The 26,098-nt window shown below is 37.2% G+C and overlaps 1 protein-coding gene across 1 annotated transcript in view; it reads right to left on the bottom strand.

Annotated features, from left to right (window-relative positions):
• GRIK2 (glutamate ionotropic receptor kainate type subunit 2) overlaps window positions 1-26,098 on the bottom strand; it is a 1,042,171-nt gene that overhangs the window by 672,986 nt on the left and 343,087 nt on the right. The window contains exon 6 of the mRNA XM_073789463.1: window positions 23,734-23,852. The gene's annotated coding sequence lies outside the window, so the exon portion shown is untranslated. The remainder of the gene's footprint in view (window positions 1-23,733; window positions 23,853-26,098) is intronic.

Here is a 26,098-nt window from a genome sequence, read left to right as displayed (position 1 = left end):
TAGTTTCCAGTAAGCTTGTATCTACATGCCCAAAATAGCAGATGGAAAAAAAAACTGTCTTCTTGCAGACTGCTGCCTTCTTGCTGTAGACAGAGGGAGAGGGACAGAGACAGGGACAGGGACAGGGAGGGAGAGAGGTTGAGAGAGAGTGCACTCTGGGTTTCTTCTTATAAGGGCACTAATTACATCATAAGGCCTCCCCACCCTCGTGGCCTCATCTAAACCTAATTACCTCCCAAGGGCCCCACCTCCTAATAGCATTACATTGGGGGTTAGAGCTTTGACATATGAATTTTGGGGGAACAAACATACAGTCCATAACAAGATCAAAGTGTTAGGTTTTGTGATTTAATGGCAGAAGTAGATTTTTATCACCAGGTAATAATCAGCATACTTACAGTACCTTTATATATATATATATATATATATATATATATATATACACACACACACACACATACATACGTATATATTCAAAAACACTACTTATAATTCAATAGAATGTGCCTTACAGGCGATTTTAATTCTGTTAGGCTATCTGCAGACAAACTGCTTGTCAGATACATGAAATATCTATCTCATCTATTTCTCACACAGTTCACTTACCTGCAGTGATAAACCTTATTCCACATATTCTTTGGGGGTGAAAAAATCACATTCTACTCTTCGCTTGATCCTGAAACACCTCCTCTATGCTCTGTTGCCCTTTATGGGTGACGATGCAGATTATATATACATATATCACATCATAAAACAAGATATACTTGACTTGGAACCATTCTGGCATCAAAGCAGTGTTTAATGCTGCTCATTTATCTGCTCTTTTGACATAGGATAGACAAATCCTCTAAATAAGCCCAGCCCCCTTTTAAAATGCAGCAAACCAGTACACCACTGGAAAACAACTAGGACAAATCAACAAAATTGGTGTTGCCAATAAGAACTGTGTGATTCATCTTGAACAAAGATCCTGAAGGGAAAGGAAAAAAATTGACAGAGTCACAGACTGCAATGGTGGTTTGAATTGCACCCTCACCTAGCAAAGAAAAAAACAATCTTTAGACATGCAAATAAACATTTTCTCCAAAAGTGAAAGGCAAATTTTGTAGAGATAGTTGAAGGTGAATGATTAAACAATTTTTGTAAAAGCAGATTATTTTTTGGCAAGCTTTTTCTCTTGGTGCACGTTAGGAAATTCAGCATGCATTTAGTATAAACAGATTTAAATGTACTATGATTTGAAGTCTTAAATGTGCAGCTAAAATATTTAATGCTTCCCAGTCTATATATGTCAAGCACTTTGAACTTACAACCATCAACAAATAATCATTAGCAATTCGTCTGGTGGAAAAAAAAAGGAAAAGAAAGGAAAACACCTAGACTGTTCAATGTCTTAAAGACATGAATCTATTTTAGAAAGAGTTGAGGCCAACTGAGGATGTTAAATAAATGGTAAGAAAATGTCTCAATTAAAATGTTTTGTTCCAAAGTTCAGCAGAATAGATTTTATTCTTTATTAGTTTAGTATTCTATTAACTTGTGTTAATCTGATTACAAAAAAAACAAAACCCTAACCATAAAAGCCTACATAAAAGCTGAGAAATTTAGTTATATATACATAAAGTAATTTGAAGAATATTGACCAAAAAGGACATGTTAGAAAATAAATATTCCTTTATTCAAAACACCTTTGAATTCCGAATTCTAAACAATTTAAAAACTCAGTACCTTAATAAAATTTGAGTAGCAGTTCTAATATTTATTAGATATATATAATATTATATGTATAATACTCTAATAATATAGGGTATTTTAAAGGTATGAATTTTATAATTATTTTCAAATATATTCAAAACTAAAATATCAATTAACCCCATATTGAGTCTACTTTTAGTCATTAAATTCATTTCTTGTATATTATACTTAAGTTCATAAATTATTAATGTTTTATTTCTAAAATATTTAAGAAACTAATTTCAGAGTTGTTCAAAGATCATTCAACTCCAGGTTTATTAATCTGTACCTTTAAGAGGAGAATATTTCTAAGCAAAACAGGACAAACTTAGCCCCTGCCCACTTGTCTAAAATTAATTTAGATTTTAGGAATTGGTATTGGCGTGGTTTTATTCCCAAGAGTGTAAACTCCAAGATGGTATTTTTGTCTGTTTTGCTCACTATTATATCTTTAGCATCTAGAATAATGTTGAGCCCATGATGGGTACTAAAATCTTTGTTGAATGTTGAATAAATATATTGTATTCCCAGCTCTACTCCTGGAGAGAGTCTGTTATTCTTTTCTTTGGAAGACAAAGGCTTGCAGCAGAGAAGTTCTGCAATTTGACTTTTTTCATATGGTCCAGACTTGTCTTGGTCTCAAAGTTAGTATTTTCTCCAGTAATTGCATGCTGTTATTTTCAGAAATAAGATTTTAGTATACGATGTTGCTTTTTTATTTTATTTTATTTTTTTTTTTGCGGTACGCGGGCCTCTCACTGTTGTGGCCTCTCCCGCTGCGGAGCACAGACTCCGGACGCGCAGGCTCAGCGGCCATGGCTCACGGGCCCAGCCACTCCGCGGCATGTGGGATCTTCGCGGACCGGGGCACGAACCCGTGTTCCCTGTATCGGCAGGCGGACTCTCAACCACTGCGCCACCAGGGAAGTCCTACGATGCTGCTTTTAATCACGTTGAAGTGCAGGATCTTTTAGAATGCATAAAGTCACTTGGGTATACTTAAAGAAAAAAGCTCCTTGCTAAAACTTCCTCCTCAAGAAAGTTAACTGGCTAAGTGCAAATGTTCCAATTTATTCAGTGTAACCAGGAGACTGATGTGACTGAAATTTTGTGACTGAAATTTTAAAAATGTTCCAAGGATTAGCATTTCAAAAAGACGTATTACTAAATCCTTTTTTTTTTAACTCCTCAGGCTCAATTTACTTTGAGAACATTTCTCAAACATTAGTAGAAATAAAATATTTCAAAAGATAAAATAAAGAAAATCACAAAGATTAGAAAGAGTCACTTTTTTTTTTTTAGCATATCCACTGACAGAAGTTAATAAGTAAAACACTGCTTGGAGTTCATCTCCTTTGAGGCAATATATTTCAGAACTCATATAAGAGAGATCACATTGCACATTTTGTTATCTATTACCCAGAAACAATCCATCATTTTTTATTTCCCAGAAACTATGTTTAGAGATACTGTATACATTCTTTAGCCTGACTTGTAGTCCTGGATCTCTGTTAGATGACACCTAAAATATGTTACGGGAATGTCTTTACACTTACTGCTTCCTTTTAATCTTTTTAAAACTCTGTTTTGTGCTTTAAGAAAATTCATTCTCCTTGTTAAAAAATGCAAACGTTAACGAAATATGTGAGGTAGAAATTGAAAATACCCAAGCCTCAAAATTAATAACTATTAACAGGTAATGAACATGCTTCCTAATTTCTTTTACTCCACATATACTAAAATGTGTGTGTTGTGTGTTCAGACAGACAGCTATGTATGTATATTTTTACAAAAATGTAATCATACCAAATATATTGTGTACACACTATATTATGTACTATATTGTGTGCTTTTTGGCCTGACAACATATCTTGTAAACCTTCCCATGTCATTACAAGTGGATAAATCTCATTTTGTGAAACAGCACCTACTATTTTATAACAATACTATAAAATATCAATATTTATTTAATACCAGACTGATATGTAAGTTTTCCTTTTTTTTCCCCTTCTTACAAGTGAACACTTTTTTTTTCTTTGCGGCACGCAGGCCTCTCACCGCTGCGGCCTCTCCCGCCGCGGAGCAACAGGCTCCGGACGCGCAGGCCCAGCGGCCATGGCCCACGGGCCCAGCCGTTCCGTGGCATGTGGGACCCTCCCGGACCGGGGCACGAACCCACGTCCCCCGCATCGGCAGGCGGACTCCCAACCACTCCACCACCAGGGAAGCCCCACTTTTTTTTTTAATATATATATTTTTAAATGTATTTATTTATTTATTTATGGCTGTGCTGCATCTTCGTTGCTGCACCCGGGCTTTCTCTAGTTGCGGCGAATGGAGGCTACTCTTTGTTGCGGTGCACGGGCTCCTCATTGCAGTGGCTTCTCCTGTTGCAGAGCACGGGCTCCAGGCACATGGGCTAGTTGTGGCTCACTGGCTCAGTAGTTGTGGAATGTGGGCTCAGTAGCTCCACAGCATGTGGGATCTTCCCAGACCAGAGCTCAAACCCGTGTCCCCTGCATTGGCAGGTGGATTCTTCACCACTGCGCCACAAGGGAAGTCCCACAAGTGAACACTCTTGCATTTAGATCTTTCTTGTGTGTTTCTGTAAGATGAGTTTTCTAGAAATGGAATTTCTGGGTCAAAGGGTATATATAATAGCCAAATTTCTCTAGAAAAAGATGGTATCAATTGACTCTTTCACCAGTATGAATGAGAACATATTTCACTTCACATTTGCCAGCATTAAGTATTAATATTTTTAATACTTGAAAATATTTTAGGTGATAAATATCAAATTTTAATTTGCATTTTAATTATTGCTAAATTTACTGGGTAGTTAATGTAGTTTATTTCTTTGTGGATTATTTAAGTTGTTTATTTTCTAGTTTGGTTGTGAGATATATATATGTATATATATTGCCATACAGATGGTTTGTGTCATGCTTAGTAAGATCTTCCTTATATACAAATATATACAACATAAACAGGTGGGAGAGTAGCCTCAAAATATTTAGCACTATCCCAACTTGAGTTTAGATTTATGCACTAAAATGGTAGAGATAGATGGATGATAGATAGGTAAGAGATAATGCTATATATTCCATGCAACTGGTATGCCTATACTAGTATGTACAAACAATATCAATTCTGCACCTATGTTTTCTTTTATTTCTTTCATGGTTTAAATTTTTACATTTAAGTTTTTATCCACATGAAATGTATTTAGTATAAGGAGTGAGGTAGGGATTATAACCCGACCTCCCAAAAGGATAATTATTCTATTATCATTTATTTATTACATAATTCATTTTAATCCCATGATATGAAATACATCTTTGTTTTGTATAAATTGTACAGATATTTCAGGGTGAGAGTGTTTCAGAAAGACAAAGCAGCAGCAAGGAAGCCAGTGTGGTGGGAGAGGTGTCAGCTACAGCAAGAGGAGCAGGAAATGGGAGGACTCATGTCATGTAAGACCTCCTGAGCCATTCTGTATCTGAAGAATTTTTTACTGATTTCCTTTTCTTTGTTGGTTTATTTGTTGATAGCTAGGAATCGGTATAGATTTTTAAAAATCTCCCAGTTGATCTCATTCTTACTTGCTCATTGAATTGTCTTTTCTTTTCAGATCAATTTTGATCATTTATATTTTTAAAAAACACCTACCTTATCCAGGACTTTTCCCTAATTCATTAATATGGAAAGGTGCAAAGAACTCTCTTAACATTTGAAGTATGTATTTCCCCTCAATTAATAGAATAGTGCTTTTTTTCATTGCTATTTATGCTTTGCTTTCCCTTTTTTTTCCCTTTGTTGAGGTATCTAGGAGCTTAGCTTTTTCAAGAGGATTTTTCATGAAGACAGCTCTTTGATTTATCTATGCCACTGCTTTCCTTTTTTTCTAATTTGTTAATTTATATTTTTATTTTAACAATTATTTTTCTCTGTATTATTTGAGTATATTTTTATTTTCCTAATTTTTTGAGTTTGACATTTAAGGGATTCATTTTTATTGTTTTGTGTTTAATAAGTTAAATGTTTAATGCTTGGTATTTTCCTCTGAGTACATTCTTAGCCATATCCTAGAGCTTTTGATTTATAATGTAGTATCTTTATTTCCTAGAAATTCTACAATTGTTTTGTTTTGATATTTTCTTTAATTATGTTGATATTTTGTTTGATCTAAGAATTGAATTGTGAGCCGAACAGAAATTATTTTTAAAATTTTTTTAAAAAAGAAATGAATTGTGCAGGAGGAGAGAGGTTTGGCTGTATGTCTGGGTTTTTTTTTGTTTGTTTGTTTTAATGTTTTCAGTTTTTCCTGGTTTCTTTTTTTTACTATAACCTCCTGCTTTATGGCTCTTTGTCCAAAATGTGGGGTTTTTTTTTTACTGCTTTTATTTCTTAAATCTTTAGTTTTTATATTTGTGTTCTGAGATTCTTTTAAAAATTTTAATAGGTACATTTACACTTAATAGTAAATCTGAATTTAATATTTAAAATTTATTCAAATACTTTTTCCCTGAACTGATAAAAATCATAGAATAAGCCGAAATCACTACTTTTCATTCATAAAATAAACTGAAATCACAACTTGGCTTTAATGGATTGATCTGATCAATGCAAATCCAACTGAGCCCCAACAATGTGTCAGGTATGGAAATGATTTTATGAATGAGAAAGTTGTAGGCGATTACCAAAAAAAAGAAGACAGAGGGCCACACACAAAGTCTGCTGAGAGAACACAGTAGGGAGAAATTAATTCTGAGAGAAGGATAAATGAAGGCAGTAGGGAATTATCGCCTTTCCTAACAGGGTCTCCAATATATATTGCTCAACATGTCAGCCCACGACTGAGATCAGAAAAGACAAGGATTGCCTATATGTATATGCATGTATATGTGTGTGTATATATATATAGTCTCAAAATAGCATGAAGTCTGTGCTGTAGATGTCATGGTTTGGATCATAAACCCATGAAATATCTCATTACACATCTTCCAATGATGATTTTCTGGCAAGACATACTAATCTATTTCTCAGATAATAGCAACCCCCTACCTTGCTTCAACCCACACAATTGAAAAAGATATGTCTTAAGGGAATTTATATTTGAAAGTATGAATCTCCGGGGCCATACTAAAAGCTAGTGAGACAAAAAAGACCATCAGAAAGAAAAAATAGGTTTTATAAAACAAAATGGGACATTTCTCTTATTATTAACACATGCCAACATGCCATGGAACTCTAGGGATTGTAGTGCTCAGGTGCAGAATAGCGAGCCTTGATTTGGTAATGGAAAATTCCATGAAGGGTCCAATAATATGTTATGCTTCATTAATATAAGAATTTTTACATTTATACTGTGATTTTCACCCTTCATTATCCAAAAATGCTTTATTAACTGAAGCCACTATGAAGAAAATCTCACCACCACCGTGGGACAAGCTCCTTGTGATATGTTTTTTTTATTATTATTATTATTATTATTATTATTATTATTTTGCGGTACGCGGGCCTCTCACTGTTGTGGCCTCTCCCGTTGCGGAGCACAGGCTCCGGACGCGCAGGCTCAGCGGCCATGGCTCACGGGGGCAGCCGCTCCGCGGCATGTGGGATCCTCCCGGACCGGGGCACAAACCTGCGTCCCCTGAATCGGCAGGCGGACTCCCAACCACTGCGCCACCAGGGAAGGCCCCTGTGATATGTTTTTAAATTAAAATATCAAAAACAATTTTGTTTAAGGAAGGAAGAACAAAATGATGCCTAAATAGAAATTTCATAAATACCTAAAGCCAGCAAATCTTAGCACCATCACATTTTAAGTTTAGATTTATACAGTCATTTATTTTCACTGAGAGTTAGGACAAAGGGCAGGACTGAAGTGATGGTTTAAGGGTGGATTTCGACATCTACCCTGCTGCTTGGCAAAATCCTTGAGCGACAGTCTCTGGAAGACCAGATGTAAAAATGCTACATGACACTTCATACAATCTCTGTATGAGCAGTGATACAGAGTGATGAGCAACTCTTTAGTCTGCCCATTCCCCTGCCCCTGAGAAGTATGATTTAATTCTCCCCAGCCCCCTTCTCTTCTACCAAAGTTTTCTCTGATGCTCCTCACAGAAGAAATGTGGATAGATAACAGAGATAACAGCAGAGTCCTCTGCCTTCCCCTGGGCATGCTAGCAAAGGGGAGATCTCTCACCTCCAGCAGAAACATACACTCCATGAACTGAGGTTGCTCTTCCGTATTCTTGTTCTGAGCAGTCAGAGTTAGGGAGTCACACCAGTGCTCTTGGTTTAGGCTTCACTGAAGAATGCATGGGCTATTTCCCAAGGTGTCTTCCCTGGGATAGAAGAAGCAGCATCAGCCATAACAGGTTGTCAGGGAAGCTGATGGCCGGTGGTTAGCAGTGGCAGGGGAAAGTGGTCAGAAGGAATGAATTGAGTCTCCTTGCCCTGACAGGGTCACTGTGATCACATCACCTCTCCAGGCTTCTCTTTTGAAGCAGGATAATATATAAAATGCTTTTTAGAGAAAGCAAATGTAAATTTTTATTCATCAAAAAAGCAGAAGATCAGACTTGATCTTAAAAGCCCTCTACTGCCACAGAGCTCTAATTCTTCCAGACTTTGGGTGGGTTCTGTCCAGTGTGGTATCTAACACATACTTCCTCAGAACCGAAAACTATTTCCTATGTTGACTTTTCTAACAGTGTAGGAGTATGAGCTCTTAAGCTTATGAGTTGGGTGACCTTGGCAAATTGCCTAATCACTTCTTGCCTACATGTCCCCACTTGTAAATGGGGAAAATAATCATCCTTACTTCATAGGTTTACAAGGAAAGTGCTTAGAGTAGTAATTCACATATAGAACGTACTTTACATAAACTGTTATTGTTAATGTCAGGTTATACAAGGTATAATCAGATACACAGTTTTGAAAATACAAAGCAACAAACTATAAAAAATAATTACAAATCAAAATAACTACCCAGCAATGCTTTACAAATTTACATATTTAAAAGCAAGATGCCTGGCATTTTATCATAACCGTTTCCCTTAATATAATGGGAGCCTTTTCTCCTATCATTAATATTTTCAAAAATGGTTTTATTACCGTCTTTCATATGAGGATATATTGTGATATAGTTAAATGCCCCTATTTAAGAAACAGACTGTTTCCAATCTACTACTTGAAAAACACTAGGATAAATGTTCTTGTATACAAATATTGGACTAAATTATTGCTGTTTATTTCCTCAGGATATATTCTATGAATGAGATTTCTTGGTCAACAGAAATTATCATCCTCAGGGTTCTCTATACATAGCTCCCAACTGCTTTCCCAAAGGGCTGTCCTAATTTGGGGTGTGAGGGTCCTTATCAAACTGCATCCTATTCAGCGTTGAATATTTACCTTCATGTAATCTTTGTCAATTTGATACATAAAAACTGTATAAAACGAATATGTTAATTTGAATGTGTTTGCTTACAGTGAGATTAAACTTTGTCTTCTCATAGTTAAGTAAGTTTTGTATTTCTTCTGTAAATTATCTGTTCATGTTTTTTGACCACCATTTTTTATTATAGTATTTATGTTTTACTATGTATTGTTTTATTATATAACCCTTGGTCATATTTCGATAAAGTTTTCCTCACAATTGCTATTCCCTCTTACTTTTGTTTCCAGTGATACTTTAGTTATTCAACAGGTATTTATTGAGTACCACCTATGTGCTGATCACTGCTCCCAGCTCTGGAGAAACAAGGCAATATTTTCTACAAAGCAAATAGGATAGAGAAGTCCTTGATTTCACAGAACTTACAGTCTGGTCTGAGAAATAGATGTTAACCAAGAAAACAAGTAAGTAAATAATATAATAAATAATATTACAAAAGTGATGTTTCAAATGGCATGTGTCACTTTCACCTGCCAGAATACCACAATATATGTTATTAATTATAAAGTCTAGGCAGTGTTTCTCAGAATAGAAAAACTAGAGGGGTTTTTCCTTGACAGTTTACAGGATAATAAAAGCCTTCCTTTTCTTCCTAAAAGAAGGTTCTCAGCTCTAGCTGCTCTTAGAAGCACCAGCTTTTTAAATTCCCATGCCTGCCCACCCTTTACCCCATGAATTGGTCTTGGGTGAGGGCTGGGCATTGCTATTTTTTTTAAGCTTGCCAGGCAAGTCTAATGTGAATTCAGTGTTGAGAATAAAGGGTTGAGGAAGCACTTACTAGTGCCTTCCTGCTCTCTCAGCTTGAATACAAAGAGACCAAGACCTGGCTTTTATGTTAAAACTAAAGGCACTAAACTAGGTCACCTTGGGACAGTGCGGAGAGACACAACTCTCTTCATTCCTGAGTGAAATCCAGATGACTGGAAATCAGTCCTCAAATCGTCTGCTAATAGTTAAAGGGAAAGACTTTGAGAGTATGACTAATCCCATAACTGAAGATAAAACTAAGAGACATACGGGGCAGTGTGAAGGGAAAACTGAAGAGCCAGGAGAGGTATATATACAGCACAGAAGGCTGTATTAGTCAGGATAGAAGTATATTACAGCATGATAACTAGAAATCCTAACTTTTAGTGGTTAAAGACCATAGAAGCTTATTTCTTGCTCGGGGTAAATTTCCTGCAAGAGTTGGCAAGGAGCTCTACTTCATAGTCACACTTAGAATTTTAGGCTAACACATGAATTTAAATGCAAAGAAATAAAAGAAAATGAAAATCAATGTACCATCTCTTTCCAAGTTGGGCCGATGCCAATAAGATCACTGCTTTTTGCTTTACATTCTCAGAAAGAATGGTAGCTGGTTGCTGCTCTGGTACCTGAGTTGAAGTGCTCCTTATTTATTATTGTTAATGGTCAGATTATACCTCAAGGCAAAACTGGGCTTATTATTTCCTATCCAAAGCTGAATTCGGCGAGGGTAAATAAAGCTGAGTTAATCAACTTTTTATATATGTTGCCCCTGCTCATCAGGGCTAAGGTTTAAGAATTTACCCATTCAGGGGCTTCCCTGGTGGCGCAGTGGTTGGGAGTCTGCCTGCCGATGCAGGGGACACGGGTTCGTGCCCCGGTCCGGGAAGATCCCACATGCCGCAGAGCGGCTGGGCCCATGAGCCGCGTCCGGAGCCTGTGCTCCACAGCGGGAGAGGCCACAATGGTGAGAGGCCCGCGTAACGCAAAAAAAAAAAAAAAAAAAAATGTTTAAGAACTTCCCCATTCAATTAGCAACTCCTCCTCACATCTGGATGGGTGTAAGAGTGGTTGGTGGATGGAATTAAGAAAGAACATGAAGGCACAAAGCCATTTACTCCTCCTACATAGTTCTTGACAATTATGAATAATGAAATGGCATGGAGTGTGTATTCTATTTTTCTAAACTGCTACTGTTTAGTGTATTATGTGGAAAAGACCAGACCCAACGAACAGTGTCACTCCTCCAAAAGAAAACATCAGGTAATACTGAAGAACATAGTTTTTAATATCATCATCTGATCTATGCTGACTCAAGTGGATGGTGTTGCATGGGGCATTAGTTCAACTGATTGAAGGCCATGTTCCTGAAAAATCAGTCAGCACTGTGATCCAAAGAAACCTCTTCCCCAAATCTGTATGTGACTATCCACGTCTTGGAAATAAGAGCGGATGATATGAAAGAGGTTGGGTAGATTACTTCAAATATTTCCCCATTATCAGGAAAGGAAGTCAGAGTATGGACCTCTTTTAACTTTAAAAGCAACAGTCCAGGAATAAAACAGTAGTCTTTCCCCAACTCCCACTGTGTTCTTGAAATACTCTGCATGAAAAAATTTACTACTGAGGAATTTAAGACTATGTAGAAATGGGTTTAGGGAATTGATGACATGAGGGGACCTGTGAAAGCCCTATAAATATTTTTACATTAACCAAAATTAATATAGTATATTAAACAGAATAGCAAGAACACACTGTATATCATTCAATGAATAATAACTAACACTCTACAATTAATTTCCATTTTCTTTTCCTTCCTTGCTGGAGTTACTTCAGGATATTCTGTCCCATTGTTTTATTGAGAAACTTATAATTGTCTTTGTTTTGTGGCAGCTTATAAAGTATACTGAAGAGGAGCCTTGACCCTCATAAAAAGTTCAACGTCTTTCTGCTCTTATGACCTACATTGTTGAGTTCTGCTTCCAGAAATCCAAGAAAACCAAAAGAATTTGTAGACTGGACATATTGAGATGAAGGGGGAAAAAGCAGCAACAACAAAATTGTGGGCAATCTTGTAAGTTTTTCAATGTATTACAGAAGAGTAGACCTTATCAAGGCCTAACCCCTCCCCTGGAACATGCCAAAAGACCAAGAGACAAAGTTATTCAGGATTAGCTTCACCCATGAACCTAACCAATCGCAGCATAAATTAGAACACAACAGAAGACATGGACTTGACTCTGTGAAACCTCTGAAACTTTTTACCTGCTTCCTACCTAACAGAGAAGGCTTAAGGCTATTTGCCTTATCTTCCTATATCTGTCTTAAGGCAACACTGCGAAACCCTCTACCATGCAGTGCTGACTACCATTGTTTTATCTATCTCTATGATAGAGAGATGAAAAAAGTTCCCTCCCTAGAGTGTGGTGTTAGGTGCTTCCACAAGTGATGGACTAATCAATCTCTGTTTTTAACTTCTGCTTTAACCAAGAAATAAATATATGAACAAAAAGGAAAAAAAGAAAAAAAAGGAAAAATTACAGTCCGCTACCGAATGAACTGTGTCCCCTCAAGTTGAGATTCTTTCTCTCTCAATCTCTCTCCACTTGTCATGTGAGGACACAGCAAGAAGATGGCCATCTACAAGCCAGGAAGAAAGCCTTCACCAGGAATCAAACCAGCACCTTGATCTTGGACTTCCCAGCCTCCAAAACTGTGAGAAATAAAGTTCTGTTGCTTAAGCCACCCAGTCTATGTTTTTGTTTTTTTTTAAATGACAACTCAAGCAGACTGTCCCAGAATGATGATGTATCTTTCATAAATCTGGGGATAATTCTAGTACGTTTCTAAGGGTTATCATTTTTTTCTTCTTATTCAGAACCTGGGGCACGATACTGTGATATTGAGGAGAAGCAACAGAACTATCCTCCCCTCATGATTTCTCCCCTGCACCTCCCCTGGGGCTCCTTTTCTTCCCCAAGTCTCACCCAATTTTCTGCCACAAAATTGCTTCAACATCCACATCTCCTAAAACTGAAATTCTCCATTTGAGGAGGCACTTTTTGAACCCAATTTTCAAGAGAAAGAAACTTGTACGGGGACAGACTAACTTAAGAAATTTCAACTCAAAAATCTGTTATGGTATTTTTTTGTATTATACATATGGTGCTATACATTAATAAGGTAAAATTTAATTTAACAGTATTTTCCTCAGATGGAAGCATTTGCTCTTTCCCTAACTTTAAGTAGACTTCAAAATTATGACTGATTCCTTTTTAATGTCATGTTTGAGAAGGTGAGCGTATAAAAATGATCTCACATTTTGATTTTAGAAGAAAATTTATTATTTTGTGTAGAAAGCCCTGTAGCCTGCATATCCAAGGCTTTCTCAGACACAATCTGATGAACATGAACATGTTAAAGATATGATCTCCTCTGAGGCTGGACCCTGTTACTGACCCTAGGGAGAAATGGACTGTTTTAGGATACCCTTATGTGGTTCTGAGCTATGCTGCTACACTAACCTTGGTGGCTTAATTCTTCCTCTTCAAAGGAGAATTGGGGCCTCAAAGGAGAATTGGGGACTTCAGTGTTGCTCTCACGCTTCATGGGTTCCTTGGGGTATAATATCCAAGCTGGACCTGTAATGGAATTCCTAGGGAAGCTTAGAGAAAGTCTGAAGCCTGAGTTGGAGGCTCACAAAATTTAAAAATGCATTTATTGAAGACCTACTGTGTTTCCCTCACAATTTTTCTTCCCTTCTCTATTTGCAGGTAAATGCTCAGTTTATCAGTTCATAGCTTCATTTTTCTTCAAAGGCAAATATTTTAATGAAATGATTTTGGTATTCTTCCTCTTCTAATAAGAAAAGGCAACATAATTTGAAAGCTCTATTCCCCTTGCAAGAATCTCAGAAAATACTCAACTTATAAATCAACATTACTGCTAATCATTTCAAACTTTAAGTACTACCATTATGTTTGCTTCTGCATCTTCCTTTATGTTTGTTTTCCATGTGTTTGAAGTGCTAATGACATTCATTGCTTTTGAGATTTATCAGATTAGCACCACCATAACAGTTTATGGTGTTACATTTTATAAGATTCACTTAATATAATTTTAATTATCACTGAAAAATGGCTTCCAGTCATAAAAGTGCTTTAAAAATTACAAGCTATATCCACCCTAACTTAAAAGTCAGGGCTTGGGCTGTTAATAATTATTTTATAAAGGAGAACATCACATAGCACAGTAGTTCAAAATTGAAATATTCATATTTTAAATAATAAAATACCTTTAGAAATATAAAACTGCCAAATAAAATGGGTTCTTTGTGATAATGCTTTACGGCATTGTAGAAAATTACCGGTATGATGATTACAGCTTATTAGCAATGTGTATTATTTTAAGAAACAAGATTTAGTTTGGAATCTTGGCATTCAATCGCTATATGGTACTTCCAAAATATTATAACATGATGGTGAAAACAGTGCAAGAATCAATTCTATGCTAAGCATTACGAGAATTGTACTTGCATAAAAGTTATACTTAATTTTGAATCACCTACAAATAGAAACTCAATAAAAGCTTTAAATATTGACTCTGGGGAAACAATATTGCTAAGGATCTCCAAAAGATTTTGCCAATTTTTAAATTCTAGAAGCTCATTTCAGAGGATATTATAAACAAAAGTATCAACTCTTTATTCCAATCAAAACCACTATATAAAAAGGACATTTATTATTTCACATAACTGCTTCGACCTCCCTAAACTTGCTCTAGTATTATCTAATTTTCCTTAAATTACTTCCCCTACCTCTTACTAGTATGTTTTCCATTTCTCAATAACCCCCTATTATCCACCTCAATTTGCATTAGGTTTTATATTAATTTCAAGACTTTGTTCAAGTCTTGAACAAAACAAAACAAAAACAAAACAAAAACCCTCAAGATTACATATAATTCCTGTCTAGGGTTAGACAGGTGCTGAGTCCTGAAAGGTTGGACAACAATGGCAGGGATTGAGGACATTAGTAACTTAAAACATGAGATCGTGGGTCCAAAGGAAGATATGAAATTTGGAGATGAGTTAATCAAGGGGAAAGAACAGATAGGACCAAAATATGACTAGTCAAAGGTTCTAGACCTTACCTGAAATTCAAGATATCCATTCAAGCCGGGTGTTTGGCGACAGCAAAAGAGCAGGAAGACAAGTAGCCAGCATTTGAAAATCTGGGAACAGATATTGGAAAACCAGCTCTGGGAAGGTGGTTTAACAACAGAAAATTCATTCTCCTGGAGGTCTAGGGCAGGGATGGAGTGGCAGGTAGGGAGGGACTCATCCACAGAAGCCCAGTGGAAGCTTTATTATTGGGGACTTGAGGCATAAGAATTTACTTCCAGATTCACAAAACAGGAACTCAGGTAACAGGTGGGGTACTGAGGCCAGAGTGGAGGCAAATACCCTACGAACCAGAATGGCTTAAGGCCTCGGGCAGGAGTCATCCTACACTGGGAGTTGGGAGCCTCAGCCATACACCGGAGAAAAGTTTTCCTTAGCCCACTGAGAAGTTGACTCCCCACCAAGAAATAAGGACATAGAAACAAAAATTGCCATGCAATTTCAGAAGACCCCTGTCATTTCTGAAGTTCATCTGCGGATCCTTTGGTGGTACATGGATCACTTTCACAACAACTGGGTCTCAAGCTATGAGGTTGAAGCCTAGAAGACCATTGCCCTCCCTCCCTATGGAGCTTTCCACCTGCCCTAGCCTTGACTTCTGAACTCCTGTAGTCATTATTATTCCCCTCATTTATTCAACATTTAGAATATGCCACCAGTGTATAGTTTTTAAAATATATTTATGTTTATGAACTCCCTTTCCTCTGAAGTCCGAGACAATGTTTTAAATCTCTTTGCCCTTTATTTCCCAGGAGGCTGGCACACTGGGTATTGATAGTAGTCTGCAGATGATGGTGAGTTTAAAAGACAGGATGGGGAGAGTTGGCAAATACATTGACTTTGAAAATTCACAATATTCAACAACTTTGAGGGAAAGGGGTAAATTTATTTATCTTGAAAACTGGGTATTGCTCCAGTGAGCTTCCAAATATCAGAAACACAGCTGTTCAGATTAACCAGATAAACTTTAAGTCATTGCCAAGAGAATCTCACAGTTCTCAGTCTTATGAGAGAGAGAGATGAAGAGAGAGAAAGGGTGCAGTATGATTAACTTAAAATTATTTAAATGAGAAGAATTTTTATAATCATCTTTCAAACACATAGAAAAAGTGATTAAACACATTGAAAAGGGAAAATTTTAAGAGGCTTTAAAAGTGTATGATTAAGATGAAATGAATGGAAAGAAGAAAAAGGAAATGAGGCTCAAAATCAGGAAAGATTTTGGTAGCAGAGCCATTATCCTGAAGTATATAGAAGCGGATAGCAGGATTAAAGATACTGTGAATAGACGAAACTTTTCATTGCCCCAGAGAACAGACTAGACTTCTAAGTTAATCTTTTCCCATCCAACTAGTGAGATGCTTTGTGAACTAATTGGTACTATTGTGGTTCTGAAAACCCTTGCTCTCATTTTGCTTGTAAGAGTGTCTGAAAGAATTGATGGTTTTCTATCTCAGGACCATATCTTCTTTTCTTTTGTGCTGGTTGTACCTCATATGCTCACATTCATTCAGCAAGCACACACGCGCACACACACACACACACACACACAGCAGGAAAAGTAGTACTCTGTGTTCCATGTAGCTTCGAGATATGAACTTAGAGATACCTTATTTGCAAATTCTTGAGTACTGTCATGACTTACTCATGAGCCCTATTGATACTAAATGAAAAGACAGAGTCACCAGCCCCATTGTTAAGTTGTCTCACCAGTTGGCCTTAGTGATTGACGTATGTGTGCCCAGAGTACCGCTTGTGGACACGGAAGCTCCACTCACCTCATTTCCCCAATTGGGAAGGGGCAGATGCGTGACAATGGTAAGTTACTAAGGGCAAAGGGGAACAGGAGACACACTGGTAAAATGCACTGAAGTGTTACACAGCTGTATAATGTAGGCTGCAAGAAGCAGTCAAGGTAGAACTTAGAATGTAAATTCATAGGCTATTATGCTGGAAGGAACCTTGGGGCTCTCCCAGAACACCCTAACTTGCCCTCCTTTGATGAAGAATTTGAGGCCCAGTGAAACAAAATTATTTGCCTGAGGTCATATGCCCTGGTCAGCAATGGTGAGTTGACTAACATTACAAACTTTTGGAGCCAAGACTCTGAGTGACACGGTGTTAAAGGCAGTTTGCTAGCCAATCCCTGTAAAGATTTTCATGTAGAAAACAAGGGCAAGACTTTACGCAGGAATAATGGAAATATATGCTGGCTGCCAATAATTTTTTAAAACTCCTTTCAATTATATAGATATGCATTCTTCTCGGTAGTGACATCTTCAAAGAAGAGAGAGTATCACATAACGGTACATAAACTGAATAAGTACTATCGTCTTCACTCAAATCTCTCACTTAGCAACAGTGGCCCTACTAATTGAACTCAGCAGCTTTGCTCTACTCAGGGGAAGCCCCTGCAAAGGCACGCTGCTTCCTGGTTTAAAATGCCACTTGCCCTCATTTCATTCCATTAGTCTCCTAAGCACACATATATTCATTCATTCATTCACCCTCTCATTCAATAAACACTGTGTGTCTATGATGTTCCAGACACCATCTTACGTTATAGGAATAAGGAAGGTGACAAAATAGAAAAATCCCTTTCATCATTGGACTTAAATTCTGGTGGATACAATAAAATAGAGTAGACAGAATATCACATGACTTTTATGAGGATGCACATTTACAGTTTAAACTATCTCTTACAAAAGGAAAGATTCACCTAGATGATTTTCTGCTGCTTTTTCTAGCCTTGTCATTTTATACCTGTCAGAGTAATTGCTAGATATTAGAAGTGTAATCACAACTGAGAATTTAAACATCCCCTAATTACAAACTCCCATTCAAAGAGCAAAACCACAATATCCAAATATGGTGCTTTTTCTCTGTTTTCACTGGGCAATCCCAATTATATTTTCTATAAAGAATCACCATCTCTGCCTCTCACCTCAGAATAATAAACTATTTTAGGGAAAAGTGTAAAAAATTTTACTCAGCTATCTAGGAACCAGCCAATCCTAGCCAAGTTCATGGTGATTTCAGTTCCTTTCTATCCCTCCCACCCTCCCTGCCTCTCGTTCCTCCTCCCAGCACTTGTGTGATACCCAGGGCTCCATAAATGAAGCACTTGCTGTGATGGGGACAAGAAGTCACCTTCCCCTTGATCCCTTCCCTGGAGCCCAGCAGATGGAAAATGTACCTTTTGTTTTCTGAAGATAATCAATACAGATCCATACCCTGAATGTAACTCAGATCAGGTAGATGTGAAAAGAAATGAGAAAATAAAATACTATAACCTCCAATACTCCAGCCCTTTTCATTTTGTTATAAGTGCTCTCGTGGACACAGATTTAACACAGAAGAAACTAAGATAAAACCTCGTGATATAATCAGTAAATAGGTTGCTTCACATTTAGTAGGTTTGTTACTCTAAAATACAATTACTAGCATTTTCTATGTCCTCTAATTCCACTCTCCTAAACCTGATTTCCTGAGGAATATTAATATTAAATCACGTGAAGTGGCATATTATTCATAGGAAATGTAGTTGCCAACTAAAAAACATATCAAAATTCAAGTTTGATTTTTAAAAATTTCATGGTTTTATTTATTGCTCCTGAGATATGTTCATGTGCCTCTGAAACCGTAGAAAAGTGTAGGGGCCTGTGCTTTTCTTAATCAAAAAATATTTATGTGGTAAATAGAATGCCTTTGGCCAAGAAGTAGCATGTTGACTTGCATTCTGATGAAAATTTAAATAGCTGATTAAACTCCTCAAACACAGGATTTATAATGGATGCCACTATCATTTTGCAAAGTAATTTAGTGCATATTTAGTGCAATTATTATGTGCTCTCTTTTCATAAGGAGACCCAGCTGTGATTCTGCAAGTGCAAGAAAGAGAGCAATTGGTATAAGGGCAGCAGTTTGTTGAGACTTGTGTGAAGAAGGTTTTCTGATCCTTGCTTCACTAGAGATATATAATTGTAGCTTCGAAAAAACCTCAATATGTTGCTACTAGATATTATATGCATTTTGAGTAAAGCAGACAAACAAATGTAATATTCAATACTCAAGGACTGAAAAAATCTATCTGGAGGTTCCTATTGCTAATTAGATAAACACATCTAAATGAGCACACTCCTCTGGTGTAGCCCTTAGACTATGGAGGACCAAGGGAGCTAAAGATTTAGGATGCATGCCGCGGAGCGGCTGGGCCCGTGAGCCATGGCCGCTGGGCCTGCGCGTCCGGAGCCTGTGCTCCGCAGCAGGAGAGGCCACAGCAGTGAGAGGCCCGCGTACCGCAAAAAAAAAAAAAAAAAAAAAAAGATTTAGGATAGTGGGCAGAGTAATGCCTCATAACGCATGCATGCACACACATGGAACAAATGAAGACTAACTAATGTCACTCTTTTTACCACTTTTTTTACCACTTTTTTTATGGTGAATGAACCATAAACACATCTATCTTTTTTTTTTTACATCATTATTGGAGTATAATTGCTTTACAATGGTGTGTTAGTTTCTGCTTTATAACAAAGTGAATCAGTTATACATATACATATGTTCCCATATCTCTTCCCTCTTGCGTCTCCCTCCCTCCCACCCTCCCTATCCCACCCCTCCAGGTGGTCACAAAGCACCGAGCTGATCTCCCTGTGCTATGTGGCTGCTTCCCACTATGCTATGCGGCTGCTTCCCACTAACATCTGTCTTAATTAAGCCAAACAAAAATTCTTCTCCTAATTTCCAAAGATTTTGCTTTCCTCAGAAATTATCCCTGAACTCTCTCAAATTGAGTACTAATTTTTTAAAATTTTATTATTGTGAACTCTCACTTTATGTTCTTCTAGTAGAATGTTCCAATCAGTTTTTGCAAAGAAACCATAGAAAACATGGTACTTCACAGAGAGAGAAAAGGGAGATAGAGAGAAGCCAAAATAAAGGACGAGAAATATATTTTCAGATGAGAGTTAAAATGAACCTAACTAATGTTGTCTCATAATTTATGTCAAGTTGACTGGAGTCTGCACCATGAACATAGTCCAATTTTGGTAGCCTTTTATGAAGAGAAGAAAAAAAAAGGGGCTTACTCCGTATATCATATTTTTCATGCTTTCTTTCTGTTGCTTTTAATGAAAATGTTATCAAATCTTTGCAGTGCATTTTGGCATCACTGACTCACAGCGCCTGGCCTGTGTGTGCATGCCTGAAGCAGCCTTCTTCCCGTAAGCGCCTGAAATCCGTTAGCACCAACTCCCCACCCAAGAAGCATAATAAATGCTTTGGTCCTCTGAACCTCACTTACATTGACGTGTTTAGAATACTAACTAAAATCATGCCAATTTCTCACGTCTCTTTAAATGAAATCCAAGATTAGCTATAGAAATGGAAAATAACTGGGAAAAACTGGTCTAGAAAATAATACTCTTTAACATAAATAATATTTGAGAAACATTAATATTTTGCAATAAACGGAATGTAATAAAGGTGTCAGGTGCTACCTCTATCATTCCTTCAATGTGGTGCTTTACAGGGGAAAGACAGAGCTGGGAGGGAAGACAAGCTTCCCACTTTTTAAAATGGGAGGATAAGCAATAAAGAGCACCAAGATGTATATATATTTTTAAGTTGGGTTTACGTTAGTATAAGAAAATGCACTAGGGCCTTGGCAACTTCTACAAGAGTTAGTCAGTTTAGTTGCTTGGATTTCTATGAATCAATCCTCTCAGCCTAGTGCTTGAAACCAAAAGGTAACCAGGGGAAGCCAAGAAAAAAATGTTGGTCCAGAGCTTCGATTTACCAGGTCTTTTCTTAACTAAATTCAGGGGAGCTGCAACATTGAAACTTTGGAGTCTATATTTAATAACCACTGTTGACTTCTTCGGTGTTTATGTACTTGTTTATGCTTTTCAGCAGGAGCCTGGAGGGAAGAAAAGCATTCTTGCAGTAGCCCTCCAAGTAGCTCAGCTTTGCTGGAAAGGAGAGTGGGAGCAATGGGCAGTAAAGAGGAGGGACAGACTTAAATGACTTTCCTTCCAGAGAAATCAGGAAACTGAGGCAGAATTTGGAGAGTTTTGCTCAAAGCACATCAACTTTAGAAATCCAACCTCAGCACTGAGAGGGAAAGAGAGAGGTTAAAGGCTTAAAAGCACCAGGGTAAGAAACTGAAGCTGTTGTTTTTCAACTCCCTCTGAATTATGTTTTCACAGAATAATTTAATATATGCTCTTGAAATGTATATATTACAGAAGTGTCAGATACAGTCATATACAGAACCAAAAATAACATTAAATTATTTGGCAGGCAAAATTTGCGATTTTGCAATTACAAGCTTCATTGCTCCATTTCACCAGTCGACTTCAATCCACAGTTTAGCAAGTATTTCTTGAAGCTCTACTGCCCATCTGGCCTTGTACTATGAATGTAGGGGATGGATTTAAAAAAAAAAGGACTGTGATCTGAGATATGATCTACACCCTAGAGAAACCTACAGTTTAACTGAGCTGTCTACATCCAGAGTTTTCCTACTGATTACAGGAATGTTTGTCCCCTGTTCTGAGTGGACAGGAAATAGTTTCATCAAAGGGATTCTGTATGAAGAGTGCAATTCAGTGGCAGGCTGAACAAGTTCCACTGACTTTTCTAGTTTTGAATTCATGTTAATAAAGAGAGTTTTTATAGTTATCAAGAATTAGAGTAACAGGTTGTTCTGTGCTCTCTTGAGCTACAGGTCCACCAGTGAGTTTTCTACAGCTTAACCCAAATTGAGTGAGTTCTACAACGGACATTATTTCTCTGCTGTTATCCCTGTTCCTGTCTTTCATTTTGTTTTTTTTGGCAAGCAATTGTGATTGAATAAGGCAGTTAATCTGTGTGTCAGCAACACTGCTAGAAATGCTGTGTAGACACAAGGGAGGATTATCAAACTAGAACTTGTGATGTAAGTTTTAGAACAGCTTGAAGAATTTTCAAGAGAAAGGTCAAAGAAACAGGTAGTGAAAATCAACATGCATTCAGGGATTGGAGGAAGCCTAATTTACTAAGGGCACCATGTAATTATTGCAACTGGGGAGGACACACCAACAAATGCACCAACAGTAGTTGGAAGAAAGTATGGTTGGAGGTGCATCAGGATGTTGGGGATTTGAAGAGAAGAGTGATTACTAATGTGAGCTCCCGGGAGCAAGACTCAGCAGAGCTGCACTATAGTAACCCTGTAGAGAAAGGATCTAATTTGAGTTCCCACTTCCAGGAGTGCATCCCTACCACCACCAGAGCCTGACTGCATCTTTTCTTAGGAGAACAGAGCAAGTTTCTGGTTAGGTATGCCCAATGGTAAAAAGGTTTTGAGCATGTACTCTGAATATGTGTAGATCTACATCTTCTTCTTAACACAGAACAAATTTAAAAGGATGACATAAAGATAAATAAAAAATAATTATAAATATTTTTTTAATTAATGGGACAAACATATTTTGCTCCTTATAATAAGTGTGGCAAAAGATGTTTTATCATTTTTTTAATTGGCTTAAACTTTGTGATTCATTTATTTGAAGGTCTGGTTTTTTAAGTCCAGTTTATCTGAATCCTTGATTTTATTTGCTATCATAGTTGAAAAGATAGCTCAAAAATATATAGTTTGAAATAGCAGTGTATCACTAGCTGTGTTTACAAAATCACAAAACTCATTGCCATCTACCAAGTATATAAAATTTTTTTGCTAAAATTCAGAGCAAAATGTCCATCTTCCCTGATTTAATCAGATGTTCTTACATATAAATTGGAAGGCACTTTTCCTTATCTTTTAAAAACAAAGCAGTTCAAAATTCACTGAATAACTTCATTTGGAAGATTTTTAAAACAGGTTAGGGCATTCAGTTCCCCTGTTTTGTAAGTACACAGACTTTGTAAATACAAGAGTTTTTATAGGTGACACATTATTTTCAGCAATAAAATCACACAGCAGTGGAAACATCTGCAAATATTCATTTTTGAAGGACTCTCACTGTAGTGAGATTTTCTTTTTTAAGTAGCATTTACTTTCTCACTTATTGTTTAAATGTCATCTTTACCTTCGAAAGGGACATATTTGGTGGGATTTTTTTTTTTTATATCTCCTAGAGAGCATACTGTTGAGAGCCATTTCCCTCACAAAAATATTTAGCAAATGTAAAATATTTATCTTTTCATAAAATAAAACTGTAGAACTTCTACACTTCAACAACTGCTTTAAATATTTTGCCACAAGATAAATGGCAAACCTCTGTGTGGAACATATTTTCAAAGTCACTCCACCTCTCACTGCAAAGCATTTAAAAATTATAATATTTTCAGGTCTTGCTTTTATGAAAATAATCACCTTGGTGGCAATATATGGCAAATAAACTACACTTTTGTCACGAGATAGTAAAATCAAATGAGTGAGGGCAGCCCTGTCAACACCTCCATGTTGAGAAACTTCCATTTTTCCTTCAGGATGCCTCAAGGGCCTGGGTTACTGGCTGAGATGTCAAGGGTGTGGGATCCAGTGTTAACTCATATATGGATTATTAGAAAAGTTATACTTTTTATTTGAAAAGTAATAAAGAGAAGCTCTACTTACTTTTTTCTCTGCTCTGATGAATGTCCTTGCACACTCCAGGGAGCATAGCCACTATGAAGACCACTGTGCTGTGTGGTGGCTCTTTTCTGGATTTTTCTACACAACCATGAGCAGAGGAACTGTAGAAGAATAAGGGCAGATATTTGAACCCAGGTGTTATAAGCTCCAGAACTCACCTTTAACCATCTCACATAGCCTTTGCAGTGGGGGGATGGGAATGACTGGCCTGCCCCACTTGTCCAGATGTATGTATGACAAGAGACAAAGTCAGAAGAGACCCACCTCCTAAGAACCCAGGTGTCAAAGAGGAAAGTGGACCGCTTGTTTCTGCCCCTGGACCACAGAGACCTTACCATTCATATAAGGACCAAGGAGCACACCAAACATTGACCAGAATATCATGTTCTTCTTTCCTGGGTAGAAGGACTAAAAGGGGAGGTATATGAAGGAGTAAATAATTCCCACTGACACTCTCCCAAATTGAAAGAATAAAGGGCAAAATCTCCCCTATGGGCTGAGCTTCCCTGTCACCTCTCGACAGTCAGGATAATTTCATTCAACCCCTTTGAGCCTCTGTGCCCTCCCTCGGTAAAACAGAGATAGAATTCCTGCTGCCAGGGTGAAACGAACATGTTTAATGAAGTGCAAAATACTGTAGCTATGGGGCTGGATCAGGTGGAAAGGAATGGAAAGGACCTTCACTGTCCTCATTGGTTCCAGACATGGAAAACATCCAGTGCCCGTGCCTGAGTGGTGGGTGAATCGAGGAAGAGAATACTTTCTAACTAAGGCAAAGTCAAAGAAATTGGTTCTCAATTCACAGCTTGAGTGGGTACACCTGTTCCACCCACAGCCACCTGTGCACAGAGAAAACCTAGTCCTGGATTGGGTGGCACCTGGGCTGGCTAGAAAGTTTGAGAAACAGTTCTATTTCTGGCCATCTCAAAACTCCCCAAGCACTCCTCCACAACATGCAATTTACTCAGTGCTTTCCCTGGACCGCCTGCCTTCTCTTTATTAGTATTACATGTTATAAAGTTTTTAGAGATGCAAAGAATTCTCATTAACACCACTTTTTGTCTTCCCAAAAGAGTTAACCAAAACATGACTCCCTTTCCTCAAGCTGTGGAAACCTCATTCAGCAAGGAATAAAAAAATGATACTCTTGTCTAAAAACTGTTTTTTTTTTCTATAAACGCCTGAACTTCACTTTTATAGAATTGCTTATGAAAGCTTCTTTCAGTTCAGTATTGCGTACAAATGATAAATGAAATGAATAGCATAATTCACAACGAGATATTTTGTAAGTCTTTTGCCTTTGCTAAGAGTCAGGACTCTGCTATGCCTCCCTCTATTAAAAGCTCCCAAATAACCCATCTTATTATAATTCTGGTGCTCAGTATGTTATGTATCTGAAAGGCAGATATTATGTAATGATTCTGAAAATAAACCAGATACAATTATGAATCAATTTTCTTTCTTCTAAAGCTACTACTCCGAGTTTTTCCTTCTCTTAACCATTTATATGTCTGTGATGAGCAGTCTGTCTCACTCTGTCATAGTCTGTAGCCTGCTTTCCTTTCTCATCACTGGACTGGAGCTGCTGTCTGGGACCAATATAGAATTGAACAGGGAGCCCAGAAAGAAACCCTTATATATATGGTTAATTGATTTTGACGAGGGTGCCAAGAGCATTCAATGAGGAAAGGAAAATCTTTTCAAAAAATGGTTCTGGCAAAACTGGATATCCGCATGCAAAAGAAGGAAATCGGACCCTTAATTTACACCATTTACAAGAATTAACTCAAACTGCATCAAAGACCTGTACTTAAGAGCTAAAACTATAAAATTCTTATAACATTGGAGAAAATATTCATGATGTTGTATTTGGCAATGACTTTAAGAATATAACACAAAAAGCACAGGCATGCAACAAAAGAAAATATAGATAAACTGAACTTGATCAAAATTAAGAATTTTTATATGTCAAAGGGTACTACCAGGAAAGTGAAAGACAACTAACTGAATGGGAGAAAATATTTGTAAGTCATATTTGTAAAAAATACATACAAATAAAACTGTGTAAATTGTATCTGATAAGAGATTGATATCTGGAATGTAAACGACTCCTAAAACTCAACAACAAAAGAACCAACAACTCAAGTTAAGAATGGACAAAGGGGATTGGAACCAAGATGTTGGAGTAGAAGGACATGCTCTCAATCCCTCTTGCGAGAACACCAGAATCACTACTAGCTACTGGACAATAATCGACAGGAAGACACTGGAACTCACCAAAAAAGATACCCCACATCCAAAGACAAAGGACAAGCCACAATGAGATGGTAGGACAGGCACAATCACA

The sequence above is a fragment of the Tursiops truncatus genome, chromosome 12 (assembly GCF_011762595.2).
Source record: "Tursiops truncatus isolate mTurTru1 chromosome 12, mTurTru1.mat.Y, whole genome shotgun sequence".
NCBI lineage: Eukaryota > Metazoa > Chordata > Mammalia > Artiodactyla > Delphinidae > Tursiops > Tursiops truncatus.
This window is presented reverse-complemented; position numbering and strand designations above follow the sequence as displayed.